Below are 23,982 nucleotides of genomic sequence, written 5' to 3'. Positions count from 1 at the left end.
ACGTAATCAAGAAATGACCTCTTGATGTTCCTAGGAGGCTGTTCCGCTTCAAGCAGACGCCTGAAGGGCTAATTTCTACGAAAACAGAAACTGCTTGGAGAGGAGCTCGTTATGTTCCTTAACCGGAAGGGCCTCACTGTGCAAATGTTCTATAGGGAACATCAAGAGGCATCCCGTGATAGTCCGGAAGGCAGTGTTCTGACAAGTCTTAAGCTTCCTCCAGGCAACCATAGACCAGGAGCTGCCGGCAAGCGATTTGAGGATTTAAGTGAAGGTCGGGAGTAGCAAGGCCTCAAGTGTCTTCACTACTGGGGAAAGGAGAGTTATCGGCCGATAGGACTACCCTTTGTTGGCGGGTTTCCTAGGTTTTGAAGAGTGGCCATCGACAAGTTGAGGACCTTGGTGAGATAGTTTACTCCCGTCGAGCCTAGATGTTTTAGCATCAGCATGCTTATTCCGTCAGGGCGAATGGATTTGGACGATTTGGCCTTTTTGATGACACTCTGAACCTCCCCATCGGTGAAAGTAAGTGGTACGCAGTCTTTTGGCATTTTGCGCAGCCGTCGGGTAACACATCGTTTGGCCTTGTCGGTCGAAGGGTGCAGATTTAACCCTGTTTGGATCGATAAGTGTTAGTTTAAGTGTGTGTGCTGTGATCGTGGTGGTTGGGTTGGTGTGGAATGTGTTTGGGATGATGTGTTGAAATTCGTTACTCATTTAACCGTCCCGGCTCACCTAGGCAAATATTTAACCTATCAAACGCTATAGTTGACAACACTGCTGAGGCCAGTGGAGCGGCCGGTTGATGGTCTGGTCCGTCGGTGCCGTACAGGTGTTCCATTCCTTATATTCCTCGGACGGTACTGTGGAGCGGCAGCAGGCCGTTGATGTTGTATCTTGTGATGGAGAAAAGCAGAACAAAGTTGCTGCGTTCCGGGGGAAGTGCTGCCATAATATGTGTTCGCATTTTTTGCTTACGCGTGGTGCAGATTTTGCACAAAAACATGCACTTCTTTAGTTAGGGCTTAAGTCGGGAAATGTCAAATTCCTAGCGTGCCATATGTTGCATGAGGCGATGTTCGGCATGAAGCATTAATATGTGGATATAACTGATAAGTAATGTGGCAAGTCAAGACTTCGCTGGTACAATTATGGGATGGCGCTCGTTATACCTTCGGCTTGAATTGGCAAGCCGACTATTCACACGAAGAAGTCCTTACGTGTCGAGAAATGGGTTAAGAACCAAGAGGGGACTTCTCTTATCAGTCGGTTTATATTCTCTCAATAGTGATATATCGCAACTGAAGTAGCGCGCTTGAGTATATGCGATAGGAGCGACCTTTGCTTTTTGTAAGTCTAATTGTCAATAATTAATACAATGTATCGCATTGGGAATATAATGAGATTACTCCCTTTAGGTTTAATTTTGAGTCGCTCTATGAACTTGAGCATATAAGCGATTACCCTGAGTGCTCGGGGGTACGAGGAAAATCACTCGAGGATGTCATTATCATGCAATGTTGTGTGAAAGGAGTCGATTTTTCCCCCAAGGTGGGGAAGATGAGGGTGGTGGTGGCAAGGGGCAGGGGTTTGCACCCTCTGGTGGAACGGCCCTCGATGGTTGATAGAATCTCTTGTACCTAGATCAGCTGGATTGTCGGCACTGGCTACGTGTTGCCAAGTGGCTGATCCTACTAGGTCAAGTATTCAAAACGTTCGATTGGAAATATACGAACTTGGCAAGTAACCGTGCAGATATGTATGTTTTTTTTTATTGTTTGAATTTCATTTATTTTTCCAATTTGCCTTGCTTACTGATTTATTAAGCATGAGGGGTATTGCCGGAAAATGTGGTCTAGCAAGTACTTGAAAACAAAATTTTTTTTGTGCTCATTAAATTTGTGTGAACATGTATAGGCTTTGGTTTCTTATAAATATGTATGTTTCATATATACATATAAGTATGTATATAATGCACCAAACTGTATAGCCGTAACCGCTATATTTATATACAAACCGATTTCATTACTTTCAACATACATATATGACAATAAAAAAATACAAATTATAAGTAAGTAAAAGGAATCGATACGGCTCACTTTGTACCGCCTCAAGGGTATTTGGGGGTTTTAGATGTGTGTATACGTGTCGGTGTGCCAATGCAGAAAAATCCGCTTCTTCCTCTCTACTGCCTACCTAGCTTGCTTTTGTTGTTCTATGTCCCGGAGGTATGTTCCTTAGTTTGTTGTATTAGAGTTTTGTGTTTTATATTTGATTTCGCGCCCGATTACTATTTAATTATGTTGGTATGTATATTGTGTTTAGTAATCGCGCCCATTTAATTTGTTTTATTGAACGTAGGTTTCGCGCCCGGGTTTTGAAATGTTTTATGTATGTTGACAGTATGTAAAAGGTTTGTTACACTTTTTTATTATTTTTATTATATATATATTTTTTTTGGATTTATATATTATACTTGATACCTTTCCGCACTTTTTGTATATATGTATTTATTATTACGGCACTGTATATGTATATTTCTATTTTCGGCACTTTTTTCCCATTTTTCGTATATTCATTCGTACCGCACTTGTTTGTTTCACTGTACACTTTTGATTTTTTTTCTTTTAGGTATATGTATTGTATATGTAAACATCTGATCCCCGCACTTTTGTTCTTTATTTGATTTAGTTATTTATTTTTTCCTAATAGTGCCTTTCCGTAAAGCTCGAAGGACCAATGTTTAATTATGCGCACCCTTCCTTAGCATTCACCTTTATTACTTTACATTAATTTTTACCTTAAATTTACTAACAAATTGGTTTTTTATGTTTTTTAAATAACTTTACAATTTTATTTCGCAAAGATTTTTAAATATGCAACAGGTTAGGACGGTTGATAGCGGAGGTAGCGATACGTACGATGACGTTGCGCAAGAGAGCAGGTGGTCGCTCGTCGTCCCCTTTTTACCTCCTTCGGTGTGGTGTGTAGTATGTCCTCATGTGTGGTGTAATCGTGGTGGTTGGGTTGGCGTGGAATGTGTGTGGGATGATGTGTTGAAATTCGTTATTCATTTAGCCAAATATATTTGGCACTATTTTTTAGAAAGCATGAGGGTATCATGTCTGGGCCGTAACTAAAAGATGGTTTTAACTTATTTAAATTAAGTAGCGCGACAGCCCGCGCTGATAGAAAAAAGTCTTAGAAGAATTATTACAGTAGTTTGACTTGAAAAATTCTGGATATAATATAATTGTTACTTGAAATGATAGATTTGTATTTCATCGCGGACGAAAATTTGGAAATCCTGCGTTTGGGGTTAACGAAATCATAAAAAGATTATGGATTACGTACGATATTGTTTTTTACCTTATTTAAGTAATTATTATAACATTTTTTGTTTAGGTGAAAATACTGTCTACGCGATATAAATACAATTTATGTAACTCTATCGAAAACCACGGACTTATGCTCTTACTTTATTTAGAATTACTATTGGAACATATTTTTCAAATAACTTCGTAATATTTTTGGATCAATTGGAGGAGACGTACTCTTCTGTAAGGAAGAACTAAGTGTTACTTCATCGGAAGGACGTTTACGCTTAAGAGCAGATTTGGAGAATTCGTAAGAATCATTCAAGCACTGATAAGATTTAAGCAATTTTTCGTTGTGCCTAAATTTTTCGGGCAAGCCCATCACAAAACCAGCATGAATACCTGCCTTTAATAACACAGTTGGGGAAGTTACACGACATAATAAACAACAAAGAAGATTAATTGAAGATCAAATAAAAGTGTAAATAAAAAAAAACCAAATAGATATATAATAAATTAGTGTGTTAATAAAATATTAATAATAATATATGTACCTAAAAATAAACGTAAATATAATAGCAATTTTATTATCAAAGTTCAAAAGCATGACAGTTTGAAAAAATAATATAGCAAGCAGTTTTAGATGCACTGGAAGAAATAAAAAAATACACGCAACACAACTGTGGATAGGGAAGTAGATGAGATAAATAAAGATAGAAAGTAAAATGAAACAAGAACTGACTCGGCACCAATATACGAATATTTAAACTTTACGATAATGCAAAAAACTTAAGAACATATATACAATACTTAGCTTGCAATTCAAAATCAAATCACTAAAAATTGAAGATTTTTGTAAAACAAAAACACAAAAGTTCACAGCCATAAAATTACAGCTTTACAGCTTGAAGTGTTGCCACCTTTTATGTTTGTTAAAAGCATTTAGGCTGCACTTGTATTCCTTCCAGTTCTCAATACATTTGGCCTTGCTAAAAATCTGGCGTTCCCCTTTCTTAAGAGTCTGTTCGGCCGTCAAAAGGTGTACTCATTAATGTGAATCGTTGTACCAACTTACAGTTTTGCATCTTAATTTACGGCTTAGCTACGGCAACTTATATGTTCTCGATTATTGGGGTTTTGTGAGCTTGCGCTCAATTATGACATTGAACTTCAAATGCTGCCGAGGAACATGTGCACCGAGTTTGATCAAGATACGTTATTATTCACTCAAGTTACAGCTTGCACGGTCGTGTCATCCTGATCATTTATATATGTGTATATATAACTCCAAATCCATGTATGGGCACACAACAAGAACACCATTAGAGAGAATAAGTGAAGGAGTAGAACATTATTCACCCACTTCTTATACTGAAACAATCGGAATCAAGTGCTTGTAGGCAAAACATTTTTATTTGACGAGATATCTTCACGAAATAAGGCACAAGTTATTGTTCAAGGCAACAAGATCATATCACTAGCTGCCATACAAATTGAACGATTGGAATCAAGTTCTTGTAAGGAACCTTTGTATTTGTAAAGGGTTTGATATGTATCTTGTTTTTTTTCGATTTAATATTGTATATGTAAAAGGTGAGTTGACTGGCAGTTACTCCACACAACTTATAAATAACTACTCACCTCACATGAAATTCAACACAAACGCAACCGCGTATATTAACTCTGCCATTGATAAAGAAATTCATATACTCAGCTAATATAGTCGATGTAATTTGCAAATAAATGAATGAATATTCTGATAATAGTCATATACATGCCTCTTAGCCGAGGCAAAATCGCTAACCGTTATATACATATGTAGCAGATATGTAAACCCATAGCTCTTAAAATCCAGCAACAAGGCCAGTGATATAAACACTTTCACCAAAAGAAATCCTTGCAAATTCAAAATTGAAAGCTCTCCTCCTTTGTTGTTTCTTTAATCAAAACAAGCTTTTCTAACACAAAGAGCTCGCCGAGTGCTGGAGAGTATTACTTATTTCATGAGCGGCGCTTCGTTAAACGCGAGCGCGTAATTACTACTGTAATGAGTGAAATGTACAAATATTAACTCTTAACGTGCTGTTACGGCGCTGTTAAATAACAGCAAAGGCAAATTGAGCGAAAAAGTCAACCGTTGGAGTGAAGGATTGCTTGTGTTTGTGTTAACTTGGCGCCATCGGGCATGTGTGCGTGTTAAATGCCATTTAACACTACACCCACACAAAGAAACACATGCATACATACAAATATATGTGTTGTCGTAAATCGCTGCTAAGGAGTAAAACATACCAAACGTCAGCGTGTTGTGTGCTAACCAAAGAAAACATGAACACACAGAAAATACTACAAAAAGTACGCAGCAACCAAAGGTGTTGCCAAGGTAGTAAGAACAACAACAAAAGCATTTATAACAACAACTCAAAACTAAACTAAACAACCTGATTGTGAGCGGCTAACAAACACGACGGCAGTCGACCGCAGTCACTGCGGGTCTGTTTGTCTGGCCAACTGCCCGCCGTGTGCTCCTCGTCGCCAGTCAACCAGGTAGTCAGCCAGCCTACCGAACCTTTTGGCATTCACAACAGCCAAGTGAATATGATTTGCGTGGGAAATCGCACAAAATGCAAACGCAAACAGAAAACGTCGAAGGAAATATGCTTTGGCGGCGTCATTTGCTTATAAGTTCTGCTGCCACTGCCACGAATACCTCGTAATTCGTGCGTTCACTCCGTGAGCTTGGTGGGTGGGACGCAACTTCTACGTTTTCGGTTGTTAGTCTGGCCAAGTCAGCTCATATTTTAAGGCACACTCGCGCACACGTGCTAAGCTTCGCGTTACTTGCTGGTTATCAATGCCGCGGGTGACGAAAAATCCCAACGAAAAATACTTGATAAAAAATTACACCAAAACATGTATTGTACATATACATATTTACATTATAGGATGTTTCTTATTGCCTCACAGCTATCGAGTGTGGCAATGTTGATGCCACTTTAGCTATTTTATAATTTTTTTTATTAATATTTTACTCCTTTACTACACATTTTATTATTGTTGGAGATTTTAAGCAGCAAGCGTCTGTTGTTGCGTGTTTTTATCAATAGAAATTTATCGTAATCACAGCATTTCCTAAAATAAAATTTTGTTGCATGTTTTAATGTACACATTTAGAGTTCACATGCAAGTGAATTTGCTGAGATATTTGAATGCCCTTCGACACTTACAACGACTCAGAATGACGTAAGCCTACATATGACGACATCATCAGTGCTTTGTTGGTCGATAATATTATTTTGATATATTATTCAAAATAGGTATACTCGTACTTTTTTAAATATTATTTTATTTTCAACAAGGTTTTTCTAAAAAGTCATTAAATAATTGTTACAGTGGTTTTTTTTATATATCAGTTCCCAAAAACATATAATTGATTTGTTAAACAACCACTTAAGTGATAAAAGGCAAGTCCACTCTCACTATTACTAACTGTTAAATTTGATCCTGGTCTGGGCCCGGATTCGGATCTTAGCCCGGAACCGAACCTGGCTATTTAAAAACGAATATTTATTATCGCTTTAAAAATAGGCTCCTTTTGAGAAAATACAAGCATGGCAACGCTTAGTCTAGTTTTATAATGTATGTATGTATGAATGTATGTATAGTTGTAACATTTTTCAGTAGCACTGATCCTGAATGGCACTGACAAAAGAATCAAAAGCTTGATAGGCGCTGAAAAAAAAATATAAAAAAATTTGCCTGAAACTATGCAGCTAAAAATTTCAACCATCCACCCCGCAAAAAATATGATATTATATTATACAAGTATTTGTCGGTCAATATGACTGTCAGTTTGTATTTAAAAGAATTTTAAATTTTTTATTTTGAAGTGCTTAAAAGCGTGTGTTTTTATTTTTTTTTTAACCTTTCCTTACTTATTACATACACTTGTTAAATGTAAGCCTCTGTTGGGATGCTCTGATGTTTCGAGCGTAATTTGCTAGACTGTTGGACAAATTCATAAACAGACGTCTCGTTTCCAGTAGTTTGTTGAATGTTGGATCCTCAGCTACGCTGTCAAGCAACTTTTTTGCGATCTCTACTCGTTATAGCAAAAAATTCAGGACTTTTGGTACGAGTTACCCAAATAACTAACCAGAATGTGTTGAGTCGATCATCTTCTATGGATGGATGGATGAGGTCCTCTGCCACACGACGATTTTCAGCCACTGGTTTTTTAACTTTTTCGATTTTACCGTCATTAACATAGGTGGACGAACGACTTGCATGAGACAAGTTTTCGATGATTTCACGATCTTTCCTTAGAATTTGAACTGCTGCCTTGGATATTAATCCCTGCAAAATTTTGTGAAGATACCTCGTCGTTTTCCATATAAAAATTTTATTCCGCTCGCTCAGTTTGTATAACGCCTATATATTATAGTGATCCGATACTGGCGGTTCCGACAAATGAGCAGCTTCTTAGTGAGAAAAGGACGTGTGCAACATGTTAGAAACTGAGGAACTAGTTCGCATATAAAAATACAGATGGACTCACATATAAAAAGATATCGACTCAGCTCGTCATGCTACAACTTAATATACCCTGTGAAGGGTATAATTAATTTATCTAGTAAAAAACACAAATTATTGTAAACATACGTGTTTTGAGTCGGGTTTGTTTCTTCACTCAACGCTGATAAAAACTTTATTAATATTCTTTTTATTTTCTCATTTATTATTTTTTATATTAAGCCACAAACACTTTATTCTTTCATTACTACTTCAGACTTATATTTCTCTAAAAATCAAATACTATAATATAGACACATATATTATAGTATACATATGTACATATATAAGTAATTACTATTATGTATAAACCTTTTACTTTTCTGCTGGGATCTAATCTGAGCACAAGCTCAAAGCAAATTCTCATTGCACAGCAAAACAAAAATTACACGAACAAATAATGCATTCACAATTTTTTACATACCCACAAAGAGCACAAACAAAATTCGATCCGCTATGCAGGAACATGAATGATCAAAGCAGAAGCACCGCAGTTGACAAAAGAAAAATTTCATGTGCGGTCACTAGCTCTAATGACTGTTCGGATTTTTGTTCGCGTTCGAAGATAATTGAAAAATAAAAGATGCATAATTCTGTGTTTAATATTTTAAACTCAGTGTTATTTATTAAAAGTGAATTTGAATAACTAAAAGTGTGCTCTGTAAAGTGAAATTAGTGTAGTATCGATACAAGGAGACTTGGTTCGAGAACGCCAAAATACCCTTGAATCAAATATTTTACCTAATGTTTTGCTTCCCATCATATTGGTCGGATAAGGAGGTGCGTAAAAATAGCATAGTCAGGAAACTTATTTTATCCAGCGCTACCATATGTGTCTGATATAACTACTGCCTCGAAGGTGTAGTACTCTACCAAGTGGACCATCAGGAGGAGTTAGGTAAAATTGGTGCCACTGGCAAAAAAAATGTGTGTACATCCGGCAAATGAAAATATGACAAAGCTAATATTAAAAATCAACAATAATACATAATTACTTATGTAGTTTTATTATTTCAGGCAGGAGGGTGGTAGGTCACTGCCTGTCAGGTCTGCGGAGGTGCTCACACCTCTAATAAAACAACATGTTGAGCCAAGTACAATCATATGTACTGATTGTTGGAAGGCTTATGATTGTTTAGCAACTCACGGGTATAAGCATCGACACCTTAACCACACTGATTCTGACAACCTGTTTGTGGCAAAAGACGGAACACATACGCAACGAATAGAATCCCAATGGCAAGTAATAAAACTATTGTTTACCAGAGACAATTACAATAATCCGGAAAATATTGCAGATTTAATTATAAAGTACATTTTGTGAAAAAATGTTACAAACAGACACGAAGATCTCGTTGTAAAACTGATTGTGGCAATAAAGCTTACCTCAAAACCTGTGTACATACCATCTATATTATACGCCACAAATTTACGTTTACGTCAAGTGCGCACGCACTTGAAATGACGTCACTTAATTGACTGACGGAAAGGTAACCACACAGTTTGGGTATGGAAGTGGTCAAGCGGAGGCACAATTAATGGATTATGTATTGTGTGTACATTTCATATTATACGTTTTGTATTATAAACGTATTTATCTACGTAACAAGCAGTGCTATTTTTCATAATGAAACCCAACGAAGCCATTAATATTTAACACCTGCGCTTAAGCCAGACTAAAAATAACTCACTTTGCACTCTATGAAGTAAAATTAAAGTATGGCATAGGTGGCATAGGTCTCTAAAAAGCCGAAACAAATAGAAGGGCCAGAAACAATATTATTGAAGTTTAGTTGAAGACGTTGAACCCCATTTTACCGCAGTTTCACCAGACAGATAAAACTATTTCCTACTCAACAGAAACGTACTGATAGTGTTTTGTCCATCATTTACACTTCCCAAAATAATTATATAGTACACTCAGGGTTGCAAATAATGCATTAAAAAATAATTGAATTAATATTTGAATTAAATTTTGTTTTTTTTTTTAACCCAAAATACGGGATTATAAAATAAATAAAAAAAATTTTATTCCGCATACCGGATTAAAAAATAAAAAAAAAATTTTATTCCGCATACCGGATTAAAAAATAAAAAAAAAATTTTATTCCAAAAACCGGATTAGTTTTAATTCCAACTACCGGATTGAAAAATTTAAAAGAAAAATGTGGTGGTTACTGTGCTATAACGAAGGTTTATTTAATTCCGATGCGCACGCAGTGGCTGACAACTGGAGAAGAGACTTGAAAATGAAATGTGATGTATAGGCTTTTATAATAACAGCAGGTTTTTTTTCATAATCTTGCACAGTGAAATCGATGTGATTCGACGAATATATTTAATTGTCCTCTGTCAATTTAAAGGTTAATATGTTTTCAAATGAAATCTTATAACTCACAAACTCGGTCTATCTTCTAAATAGCGGCTATAAAAGATACTTGCTCCCGCCCCGCTCTTTGACCCATATGTTAGTTAAATTCATAGATTTAATAACGATGGTCTTGTCATTGAATTTCTCATGGATCTTCTAATAATTCTCTGCTGGCTAAAAATTGGTTACTCTCATCTGGCCAGCATCCTCCTTACCAATTAAGTCTTTATACGGAGACAAGATCCAGTATCAGATCGTATCATAAGCTTATACCCAGTTACCTACCTTAAATCAGCTAAGTATGTATTTTGTGTGAGCCGAGGTTGTAAGCCAGCCATCAGAAATGAGGTTAATTTTTTTAAAAGGTTTGATCGGCTGCTAATTATACATATATATGTTTAGGATTTTAGAAAGAAGAGTTTGAAAATCGTTTGATCAGGGTTGATCAGAATTTTTAGGAGGTCAAAATTTGTATAATGAATTAGGTAAGTATTCTCAACATGTATTTGTTATACATAATAATAATTTAAAGATTTATTTGTTATTGTTTGTTTTATGAATTTTTTTCTTGTTTTAATTTTTTTTTACACTTGTTGTGTAGTTAGACCTGTAAAACCGTATGCATTTAACGATAGAATTCCCTGAAATCTATGTTGGCTTCATCTCAAGATATTACTGGCGTTATAAAGGTTGTAGAGGTTTTTAAATTTTTTTCAAAAGGATAATCATGACCTCGGAGAAGTTATATGTCATTAAAAAAAGTTTTAATTTAATACCAGTCTTTTTTTGCGAAATATTGAAATTATCGAGTAGTCGAACTAACGTCTTTGTATAAGTCGACGTAACTTCGATTCGTTGCTTACTTTTTTTGTAATCAACATTTCAGTAACCATAAAATTATCTTCTTTGTAACCTCAGCAACTTAAAAAATGTCCTTGCTTGAAATTACACACGTTTAAACTCATATGTTTCGCATAAATTTGTTTTCCATAATTGTTTGTTATCCATCAATTGAAGTGACCTAGTTTCAATTGCTTTGTTCATTGAACTTTCACCTTCGTTCCTTACTGTATCCCGGCATCACTTCGAATACTTCACTACGAGTTTCTCACACTTGGCTACAGTTCAACATCTACTGCCAATAAAGCTGGAGCCAGTTGTCTGTTGATTTTACAAATAAATATTTGTACTTCCCTATTTGCTCGCACATATTTACATATTTTGTATCTTGTTGTCAAGTTGTTGTGCAAAAAATTACTCATAACGACAGTTATGTGTTTGGAAGCATATGACGGTATATGAGTCTCGAGCAAAAGGCTTTCAGATATTACGTACACGTGCTGAATTTTATTCATAAAATCACTGTCGTTAACAATTTCTTTCTTTTTATGTGTAAATATGTGTGTAGGTAGGTATACAAATGTATGTAATTGCTCATGTTTTGTAACAGTTAAAAACACGTGTATTTTTTGTGCATATGTATGTACATATTGTATGTATGTTGTTCGTATGTTTTCAGTCATGTGTTGCAAATATAAAACTTTTCTTGGGTGATTTCGTTGACTACACATTTCAACGATTATGCTTTCGAGCGAATATCCTGGGTAGACTGTTTTGCGTAACGTTTTTTTCCAAATAAAGGAAAATATGAAATATAAATTTGTAAGCACAATATGTGATTTTCAGTAGGTGTCCAATCTGTATTATAAAGTTTTCTGGTAATTTTTTAGTTCCAATGCAGGATATTATATTTTACATAAGTGTAAGTAACACTACTTGGAACTTGGAACAGAAGCTAAACACTACTGGCGAATCAAAAAGCACAACCTATTTTTCTTCTCCTGTTTTTTTTTTAAATCTCGGTCATAAATGACAATGATTCTGAGTTTAAAGTATAATACAGGTGTAATAATACCCTGAACAGTGTAAGTTGAGTTTGCCTTGAAGCTTTTAATACTCAAAAATTATCAGCGTGACGAGCTGAGTCGATTTAGCCATGTCCCTCTGTCAGTCTGTTCGTCTATCCGACCGTTTGTCTATATATACGCGAACTAGTCCCTCAGTCTTTGAGATATCGATCTGAAATTGTACACATTGGTCTCTCTCCCCAAAAAGCTGGTCATTTGTAGAAATCTATCGAATATAACTACCATACTAACTGATCGATCAAAATCTAGTACTTGTATGAACAAAAAAGTAAAAGTTTTTCCTTTGAATGCAAACCGTTGGCCGATTACGGGTTTAGATCTAATTATATCTACATAACAAACCAGCCTACCGCAGATATTCCAAGTGAGAAAATAATATCTTGGTCTCATTATTTCTTCCAAGAATGTATAAGATATGCTAAAACTTCTTTGTGGTGATCAAATTTGACTAGAAAGTCTTATTCTGATAAAATTCTTTCGTAACCTGTAACTGAAGTCCGAGTTGGAAATCTCTAACAGGACTAATTTTCTACTATACAAATTATATTTCAATATCAGATAAACTATGATTGTCCTTAGTTATGTGATTAGTCAGGCTGCTGATTTACTGACTTTGCTTCCCAGATTTTCATCAATAAATTTTTAAGGAATTTTCAATGGGACGGAACAAAACGGAAAAGTTTTCAAAAAGCTTCCATTACTAAATCTCTCCTTTGAAATAAAATTTCTTCACAATGGTTTTTCGCACTCGGAGGCTGAAGTAATTACAATATTTTTCATATCTATATAGGCGACAGTCGCCTACTCTAATATATGGTCTATCTCTGATTGAAGTGAAACACCCGGCATTTAAATGTGTACTAAAAGCATTTGGGAAATCGTAAATATTTTATTTTATGGGCCATATGACAACTTTTTTGCTTTTGCAAAAAAATACAACAAATTTCGGATTGTTAACAGAGCTTTAATTTTATGTTATACTTGGAACAGGCTTAACGAAGTTAGCAAAAAGAGAATCAAGGGTTTTACGCAATACGAGTGCTGGACTTAAAAGCATTTAAATATGTTTGAGAAATGCTTTATGGTTTTGCAAATGATAAGTGAATGTCATAAAAAGTGAGAAAAGTTTACAGAAAGTAAGACCTTAAAAAATCGCCAAAATTATAAAACATTGCAATAAAACAACAGCAATAAAAACGTTTTCCTAAAACCAAAAACGGCTATAAAAACTATCTCTCAAATATTTTTATGAAATAATATACCAATTTTATATGAATGCTTAAATTTTTATTTGCTAAATTTTTTTTTTTTGTACAGAAAGCGCGCAATGAAAATTGCTAGTCACCACTTAACTTTTCAGCCAACGAAAAAAGAGAAAAATGGAAAAATGTTTAATAAAAATCCAAATCGACAAAAAATATAATTTATTATATTTAATGGTAGCATTTTGTGGTTTATGCTCTTGCTTGTGGTATTTTAACCGGTTGTAAGCTCTCACTCTCCTCATCGCTGCGGTTTGTTGCTCTGCTAGCAAATTTTTGTGGTAGAAGATGTATATGGTTATGTTACGAGGAATGTATTATTACTGCCTACTTCTATATGGCTTACAACAGTTTCAGATCAAAAGGATAGAATATTTGACGAGTTAGATACTTTTAGCAAGTGTATTGTAACGAGGTATGCGATTTCGTCCGTATATACAACATACCAAAAATGAAGTCAACATTTGCGGTAAATGTTCTAACCTAGACAGAGTGCAGAAGTTATGCAGAAAAACTTTTTATTGAAATGGCGCAATAATCTATCACAAAATAAGTTAAAATTATACAGCAAATGATCAGTTCATGATTTCATCATAAAACGAATATGATCTCTATATGCGACATTCCTCTATTTATAAAATCTTAACCACTCCTTTTCATATAAATATCTCGGTATATGTTTCTGGGCCCAGTCATGGTTACTGCATGAAAAAGCGTTAATTTTGCTTGCACCGAAGCTATAATTCTTTCAAAAGTGCTTTTCTTATAGAAACTACTATATTTATACATATATAACTAAATCTTAAAACGTAACTGGTCAACGGTTTGTATCTAACAGAAAACAATTCGCAAGTTTTTCTAGCCAAGTTATTTGATATAAAGTCCTTCAAGTCGAATTACTGTTACTTAATAAGGAAAACGATCTTTTATAAAGACCTTTATCTTGATTTTAATCGTTCAGTTTATATGGCAGCTATATGCTGCAGTGGTTTGATATCGGGGGGTCCGACAAATGAACAGCTTCCTGGAGAGAAAAGGACGTGTGCATAGTTTCAGATCGTATCTAAAACTATAAACTAAAAGACTAGTTCACATATATAGAGGCAGACGGACATGGCTAAATCCACTCAGATCATCATGAATGATCAGCATGATGATCTGAGTGGATTTAGCCATGTCCGTATATATGCTTTATATATACGCATACATTTTATATGCTTTCATACGTTTTGGGTGGGTGTTACAAACTTTATAGCAAACTTTAAGTAAGCTATATAGGGTACAAAAATATTCAAATAAACCGCAACAGACTAGTGTAGTTCCAATACGAGCTAACATGGAGGTAGCCAGTTCATTTGCATGATGCACTTTCAGGTCGTTTCTATTATATTATAGGATATGGAACACATTGTATTTAGGCAATCTGTAGCCTAGCTTACTCCGACTGTCCAAATGCACTTTTCTAACCACTTTAATGCTAATAAATTTAATAAATATATTTATAACCGTGTAGTACGCGTACGAGTGTAAGTAAGAAAGTTTCAATTTGAATGCTAGTTAATTAATTGTACCTAAGTACTACTTTTGGTTGAAACTATTTTATTTCATATGCATTTCATTTTATAAAAAAATCGATTGATACCAAACTACGTATTTTTACTCTCCAATCGCTTTGTTATTTAAATACATATATATAAGGTTGTCAAATATCTCCCTCCCGCTTTTTTGCTCTTCATTCAATGCTTTATAAAAAGTGTTACAGTGATCGGATTTAGTTAAAATATGCGCCGTTTTGTTCGATGATCTGTTTCCATCTAGACGGCAACTTCATAATACCTTCCTCGTAGAAGCCCCCCCTCCTTATTTGCGAAGAATTCGGACAGCCACTTTTCACAAGCCTCTTTTGAGTTCAACTTCACACCACCAAGGGCATTCGCCATGGACAGGAACAGGTGGTAATCACTTGGCGCTACGTCCGGGCTATATGGTGGATGCGATAAAACCTCCCATCCGAGCTCCCGTAGCTTCTGACGAGTCATCAACGAAGTGTGTGGTCTGGCGTTGTACTGGTGGAACACTACACCCTTCCTGTTGGCCAATTCTGGACGCTTCTGGTCGATCGCCTGCTTCAAGCGGTCCAGTTGCTTGCAGTAGATGGTAGAATTAAGCGTCTGGCCATATGGGAGCAGCTCATAGTGGATGATTCCCTTCCAATCCCACCAAACACACAGCAAAACCTTCCTGGCCATCAATCCCGGCTTGGCCACTGTTTGGGACGATTCACCGGCCTTCGACCACGACCGTTTTCGCTTGATATTGTCGTATGTGATCCATTTTTCGTCGCCAGTCACCACCCTATATACAAGTATACAAACGTTGCACACAGCAAACCCATACAAAATAATAATTGTAATAAAAATAGTAATTATTTTACGATGAGTAGTTTCAAAATTAAATTAATTTTTTTGATTTGCTGCGGTCTGAATCACGTTTAATTTTTTAGCTTTTAGTATTTATGATAATATTATTATATTATTATATTTCTCTTTAATGAAAACTAATACACGAAAAATTTAACAGAATTTTAGTTAACAATTTACTTAAAAATAGAATTATACAAAAAATGGATGACATAGTCCTTTTCAGTAATAAGATCTACTACCAACTATTAACGCCATTATGAAATACGAAAATTATAGACTTTCCGGTTTTCATATTAGCTAACTCCCAAAAATAGACTAAACAAAGAAGCAAGTTATAAACTGGTATTAATACTTTTATTCGAAAATAATATGCTTGGCACTCGCGTGATCACATGATAGCTTCTAATCGTAGTCTAATGTAATGTCTTAACTTTTATTCTGACAGTGGAATCTAAAAATTAACAGCTGATTTGCTACAATATTGGTAGCAGGTGCATCATTCATTTATTACACAATGAACAAATTACTCTTTCATAAGATAAAAAAGTTGATTTTTTGAAATTTTCCTACTCACCCAACTTCTTAACTTTATATAATAACACACAGAAGGAAACGTCGGAGACCCTATAAAATCTATTTATAAACAATCAAACTTACGAACTGAGTCGATTTAGCCATCCCCGTCAGTCTGTACATGCGGAAACAAACTCCTCAGTTTTTAAGACATTAAGCTTAAATTTTGTACAAATACTTTTTTTCCCAATACAAGATCAAAATAAAAATTTGCCTGAAACTCCATCAACGATTAAAACTTTTTGATAATCTTTACAAGATAGAATGATACATTTTATTTTATTTAGTTTTTAGAAAATTACTTTAGAATACAAAATATGAATTTGGCACTCATAGAGTTTTAAGAAAAAAAATGTGTTATTTAATATTTTTCCATAATTCCAGATAGGGCTCCGTTTTGGCGGTTACCTATGTTGCTACTGTTTTACTTGAGTTCTGAAGTCGCTGGGAGACAGATCCTGAAAATATGTTGGGTATGGATGCAATCCTTCCAATTTGAGACGCAGTTCTCAGTCAAAAGCACGCGCGGTATGCATTTTGAACAGAGTTTTGACACATCCAGTTATTTATGAATGTTGTGTTCAACATGTTTCTTTTATATCCAAAGAGTGTCATAGAAAAACAACAGTTTAAACTCATCCCAAACATTTTGTTGAAAATTTTTAACAAAAAATGCTCGTTGTCTTTTTTTTTTTAATTATCAAAATAGATATTAGTATTATTACCAAAATGATCAGGATATAATTATCGTTTGTGTGTTTTTTTATAATTTATAACTTGACTTTGCTTTACACCTAACTTAACCTCGCATGACTATCTATTAGTTTAAGGAGGTCATTGAATTTGCTAAAGGTCATTCACCTCGGAAAGCGGCATTGACCTTGGCCTGATCTCACAAATTATAGTGGTAGCTCTCCGTTTCATCTATTATTCCATGATTTGGCATTGTCACCAACTTCGAAATGAGATCATAGGCTCTCTTAACACTCAAAAGAAAAGTTTCACATACGATTAGGCGTGCCGTAAGCCCAACGGACGAAATTCCTTTTCAGTTTTAGAAATGCCGATTCTATTTTTAACATAGCTATTCAATAATATTTTCAATGTAGTTATTTCCATACAGACCTTGAACATTACGTTCACCCTCATGTCCCCCTTTTCCCATAAATTATGTGTCGCCTACCATCAGCTGATCCATAGCTTATAACAACACCATAAATGATATTAAACCCCCACTTTAATACTCGCTTTGTCTCTGTCTCATCCCGCACACTTGGGCGCGAGTGTCTTGAAGACATTAAGCAAATGTTACATAATTAACAGCGTAATATTAAATGCTTAAATGGATTATGTCACAACACAACTGGTACTTACGGACACGTTTGCGCCTGTGAGCATACAAACATACATTACAAACACTTGCCAATGGGTACATAGTAGCGGAGTCATTAACTGTTTCCCTGGCCGGTCGTTGGGACGTATTGTAAATTACATGGCAAACGCATTATGCGACTTGATTAAATGCCAAAACCAAGCCGAACGTTACGTGATAAAGCACCAGCGAGCAGAGCTCACTCATTGGCCAATCAAATCCTGAAATAACACCACAATTGACCCGACGGGACTTTGCGCCTTTGGCAAAACAGTCCAAGCCCCAGCGGGTCAATCAGTCGAGAGACGAAACCTCCAAGCATGTGCAAGTAAATGTCAAGCAACAGAATTGACAGTGTTGTCTACAAAGTACTTCACTTCAAAGGGTCTTTGTTTGATGGTTTTCCTGAGTTGATGCACGTCCGGTCATTGTTGTTATTATTTTTGTTAATGTTATTACTGCAGGCTTTGTAGTGTATGCTTTATCACGATTTTCCGCGTTTTTTCACTTCGTTGACTATTTTCATTATTTTTCGACGGAGTTAATTTTTACCCACCTTCAGGCGAGAGCCTTTAAGTAGCTGAGCCGTCGGCTTTTTTACAGCGCTCGTGGGTTACATTCAACATGCGTGTTAATTAATTTGTTTCAATGGCAACAACAGTCGTCGCACACAGCTGCGGGTGTAATTAAAATGGGTGTTGGAGCTCCAGCGAAACGGGAATGCAAATAAAAATATGTGTGGGGAGAAAAGTGGGAATGCCAGAAGCCATTGCTGGTGGGTAAATTCATTGTAAGTGGCATCGAGTATGGCACTCTGCGCTACTGTAATTAACAACAACAATGTCATATTAGTGTGTGTGTGTGCATGTACTCCATTCCAGGTGTCTCCATTATTTCATTTTATTAATGTCCAGTGCACCCAGCCAACTCTAGCACTACAAAGCGGAATCTCGGTTAATCGGTTGTAGCAACAACCACATTATTATTATTACAATATTATTAATATGCACGCACTTAATGAAGGCTGAGAATGACACATAAATTATATATGTATACTTGTATTAAGACAAACTGTTGTACATAATTTTAAAATAAATAGCATGCTATAAAGATTTGTGTAAGATGGACTAGCCTTCCTTATATAGCACCCGGTTAAAATATTTCGCCTAAAACCAAAGAACTTTAAGTGACACACCTAGTGTGATATTAGAAACAATATCGATTTTTTTCATATTTCGTTAGGCTATACCTTTAAAAATAACATACTAAAGTTTTAAATTAATATATCAAATATTTTATGAGCAACATCCTTCTATTAATTATCTTTAAGCGAGGCTTTCTCAAAACAAAATTCCTCAAATTTGCTGCAGTAATTACTCGGGAACTCTTTACCTGTTCAAAAATCAAATTATGGCAGGCCAACAATGACTAAAATTTTTGATAATTTTCAAGTTTTTTTTTCAAATCTTCGATAGTTTGTCAATTTTTAAATTTTTTGACTATGGTACGGATAATACCTTTCAAACAACAATTTTATTTAAGCGTTCATTTACGGAGAAGGCCGGAATTACTGCAGCAGTTAGGACCTTTATTAGCGCTCTCGGAGATCGTGTGTGACTCTAAAAATATTTAATATTTTGCTCCAAAAATTTTACTGCATATTCATAAAATATTTATAAACATAGCCATTTTTTAAGCAGTCACACTAGATGTGCCCTTTAAAACGATATGAACTCCCTTGTACTTAGTCACACCATTTATCTTTGTTTAGTCGCTTATCAAATTTGTTCGGTCAGTTATAAATTTTAATTTCTTTAATCGTTAACAATCAACGTAGTTTAAAAATTAACTAACAGAGATTTCGGCTTAAGCTCTCGTTAAGTACCGAGCTAAATAGTATGACAAAGGCCTTCTATTGTAATAAAAAGCCGTTAACTGTTTATGGGTATATTTATATGTATATATACTTTTACCATAAGAATTGTTATTATTGTTAGTTTTCAAAGTCATGTACTACGAATATCAAGTATTAGTGTTATAGTTTGGTATTTTTATAGATTTTGTATTAGAAAGCTCTTTTTTAAATAACTTCAAGTTTTGGATCCGAAAGGTATAAAAACTAGGATATATAACCTGTGTGTGAAAATTTGAGGCCCTAGATAAGTATTCGATATTTATATTCAGAGAGATGGAAGAGCGAGTTGCAAAACTACTACATAAATTTAATTCTTTAGATTTGTTCTAAAAGCACATGCAACAAAGTCAGCAAAAAGCTTCATAAAACCTATGAGATAAACAAAAATCATAAATATTGAATATATAATATCTGATCGATAAAGGTTTTTACAAAAAATCGGTAGTTTTCGTTTCTTTAAATAAAAAAAATTGTTCACTCATCTACATTAATATCTTCGCCTTCAAAGTAGTCTCCAACGTCTAAAACGACGGCTCTTTAAGGTTCCCCGTATTATTAGATATAGGAAAAAATCACACGGAGCCATGCCTGGGGCATATGGAGGCTAGGGCATCGTTACAGCATTCTTTTCGGCCAAGAATTCACGAGCAAGCAACGAAGTGTGCGTTTTTAACAATTGAAAATCACCAAACTCATAAAAACACGTCTAACCTTTGCAACTACTTCTACTAGGCAATGTAAGCAATGCATACAACTGAAAATTTGACAATTGACTCTCCAAACCTGCAAAATTTTAAATTTTCCGTTATTTTCTGCACACACCTCGTATATTTTTTTATTTTTTTTCTTATGAAACTATTTAAAATAAATCATTATCGGCGAAGAAAATCATAATAATCAATATATTGTCTTTATTACGTGATTTTTAAAAGAAGTCTAATAATTATTACGGTCTCTGATGAGAATTAATAATGATATTATTATTTGTATTGTGAATAGTGTAGTAGTACTGGTGTTTGTATTGGTAGAAATATTGGTGCAGGAATTAGTATTGGACTTGACATTGACGTTGATATTGGTAATATCATTATGTTATTAGTATTGAGATTGGTATTCGGATTGGTATCAATATCTATACTGTATGTATTAGAATTTGTATTGGAATTAGTATTGGTATTGGTGAATACCATATACCATAAATTATTGGTATTAGGATTAGTATTGGTATTTGTATGTGGTAATGGCTTTGGTATTGACTCTGGCATTGGTATTAGTGTTTGTATTGGTTTTGACATATGCGTTCATATTGGTAATAGTATTGAAATCGGTATTGGCGATAGGTATTAGTATTGTTATTGATATTTTTATTATTATTGGTATTGGTAATGATAATGGTAATGGTTATAGTAGTTATAATGGTAATGGTAATGGTTGGAGTATTGGTTTTGACATTAAAAGTGGTGTAGGTTTTGGCTTCACCTTAGTGTTGATATTTCAATGAATATTTGTATTACTTTGATTTTGACTTCTAATTGACGTTGCTGTTTATGTTTAATTAAATTAAATTCAATTTTAAATTAATGGGAAATTGAAGAAAAAACTATTTATATAAATTAGCAAAATCATTAAAGCAAAAATATTTCTAAACATTTACAAATAATTTAGAGTTTAACAATAGTAATAAAAATAGATTGTAAGACACGTAAAAAACAAATATCAGAAAAAATTTACCGGACTTAAAACATTTTCTCCTGCTAACGTTTACTGACGTAACTACAATTCTTGGTATACATAGTAACATAGTACAGCTGCAAGGCAAAACATAAAACTGACTGCCGTAAGGTGTTTGGCCTTCAATTTTGCCTTCGAAATGGATTGCATAAATATTCTTCTGTTGTTACTACTACGAAAAAGAAGCAGCATTGAGTGCAAATGAAAACTTCTCTTATTTACTCCATTAAGCAACATACTATTTGCGCTTCCCGCTTTCGTATACTACGTAGCAATTTAATTTCGTGCGTAAAGAAAAATTCACTAAAATGTGGAATTCACAACACTTATCACCTGCTGTGGTGTCGCTGCCACGCCGACTCGTAAAATCATTTTAAGTGTTTTCACACGCGTACATGCGTGTCGAATTCGGAAAAGTCACGTTTCAACTTGCCGCGTCGATTTATCTGCGGCCTCCTCATTCAAGCACATGTGAACTTCCAGCCTTTCTCAAAACTTTATACGCTTCGAGCAATTCTAGGAAACTCACGAGTGCACACTGTTACATAATTGTGAACTGAATTCATTGTAATATGTATTTGTGTTGTAGCTTAACTTTGATAGCGATGGAATACCTTGTCACACTTTTCATGCTTTCTACTTCTACTCAAACGTTATCTAGCCGGATTTCCACCGTTACCTTTATTAGTTTCATTTATTAAGGTTTCATTTAACATAGAGAGATCGTCGAAGGAGAGAATATTATAGAGGGCATAAGTATACTTAATTAGAGTAATGTAAGATAGTTATCTACAAAAATGTAGACCGATTTTCGTTAAACTATAAATAGAGAAAGTTTTTCTTATATTTATATACTACCCCCTACTATCATTTGCTCATACCGCATTCACAAGGGAGTCGTTCTTTTCCAAGCAACATACAATCAGTACTTTATAATTATAAGCATATCAATACTGTAGAGGTGAACATAAACCTCAAGCCTTTGCCAACATATTATGTGCATAAAAATCTTGAAAAATATGTTTATAAATTTATAAATTAGATTCTTGCAACATCTTGCTACAGAGTATAAAAGTTTTGTTCACCTAACAATTGTTTGTACTATCTAAAAGTATTTCAAGTATACATTATTATATATACTTGTATGTATATAAATGATCAAGATGATGAGACGAACTGAAATCCGAGTCACTGTCTGTCTGTCCGTCTCTGCAACCGATAAATTGAGCCATTAATCGAAAACCTACAAAAGGCTATAACTTAGCCGAAAATTAAGATACAAAACAGTAATTTGGTTCAGGGGATTGCAGTAGCAAGGGACATATGTGGGCTAAAACTAACAAAAAATGGTCGTCGTTCCACCTTCTCATAGTTTTAATGTACATATCACCTAAACCACTAAAGCTACAAAAACCAAATTCGCTTAGGACAATAACCAAATTCGCTTAGGATAAATGCTCTAATACCCTACCGACAGTGTAAAAATTGATGAACTCGAGTTATAACCCTGCTCTCCCTCCATTTAACATTTTTGTTAAAAACTACTAAACGCTCAATAAATCAATAACTAAAACAGAGACAATATATTTTACGTCCAGGATGATACAAGAAGGTTTTATAGGTGCCGGGGTCAAATTTGGACGGTGGGCGCAGCACCCCCCACATTTAGGTGAAATCACATATCTCCGGACTTACTCGACCGATTTCAACCAAATTTGGTACACTATCCAGACAATGCTATGTTACACTGTGAAAATGGACGCAATCGGACCACAACCACGCCTACTTCCCATATAGCTCTATTTTAAATTCTTTCACCCTCTAGTACACAAATCAAGCACGAAATGGAATATATTCGGGTAAAACTTTGCACAAATAGTGACGTAGAGGTATGCCATCTCGAATATATATATTTTCAAAATCGTACCATAACGGTAAAAGCCCTCTGATAGCGAATATGGAGACTCCAGTGCCTATTACTCACCATCTACTAAAAATATCGGTCAATCTGTGAGATTAGATAAAGTATATTTTTGTAAATAGTGTACATGTAGGTATATCAACAATGAATTATCCCTGAATTAGTTGAACATATAATATTGAATATACTACAGTTTAATGCCGAAAACATGGGAATTTAGTCTACGAATTATCCCAACTCCAAAATACTACACATATTGATTTTCGTTATTTTAACATACCTTGAGTTATATATTTATAAAATTGCATGCAAATATAATCTTAAGTATATATCAGCAATGTTAAAATTATAGTCCCAATAGTCCTGTCTTGTGTAATAAGTTTCGACTTTCTATCGTTTATATCTCATATATCTCATTTGAAGATAATTTGAATAAAATTTTAACTGACGCGAAGTAAAATATAGTTATATATAGTCTATGAATTATAATATAAGTTATTAATATACAAATTTAAATGTAATCTATCCACAATTTCATTGAACAATGAATGTTGAGTTCCTTGCAACATTTTTAAAATACATTTTTGGAAGGAATTT

At 34.6% G+C, this 23,982-nt stretch overlaps 2 long non-coding RNA genes across 2 annotated transcripts in view; both read left to right on the top strand.

Annotated features, from left to right (window-relative positions):
* Positions 1-23,982, top strand: part of LOC118681431 (uncharacterized) — a 175,657-nt gene that overhangs the window by 62,037 nt on the left and 89,638 nt on the right. The window lies entirely within an intron of this gene.
* Positions 527-8,607, top strand: LOC138857360 (uncharacterized). The gene is made up of 2 exons (XR_011396427.1): positions 527-3,350; positions 3,406-8,607. It is a non-coding gene; the product is annotated as an uncharacterized lncRNA (long non-coding RNA).

Source organism: Bactrocera oleae, chromosome 5, assembly GCF_042242935.1.
Source record: "Bactrocera oleae isolate idBacOlea1 chromosome 5, idBacOlea1, whole genome shotgun sequence".
Taxonomy (NCBI): Eukaryota; Metazoa; Arthropoda; class Insecta; order Diptera; family Tephritidae; genus Bactrocera; species Bactrocera oleae.
Note: the sequence above shows the minus strand (reverse complement) of the source record. Positions and strands in the feature narration are given on the sequence as shown.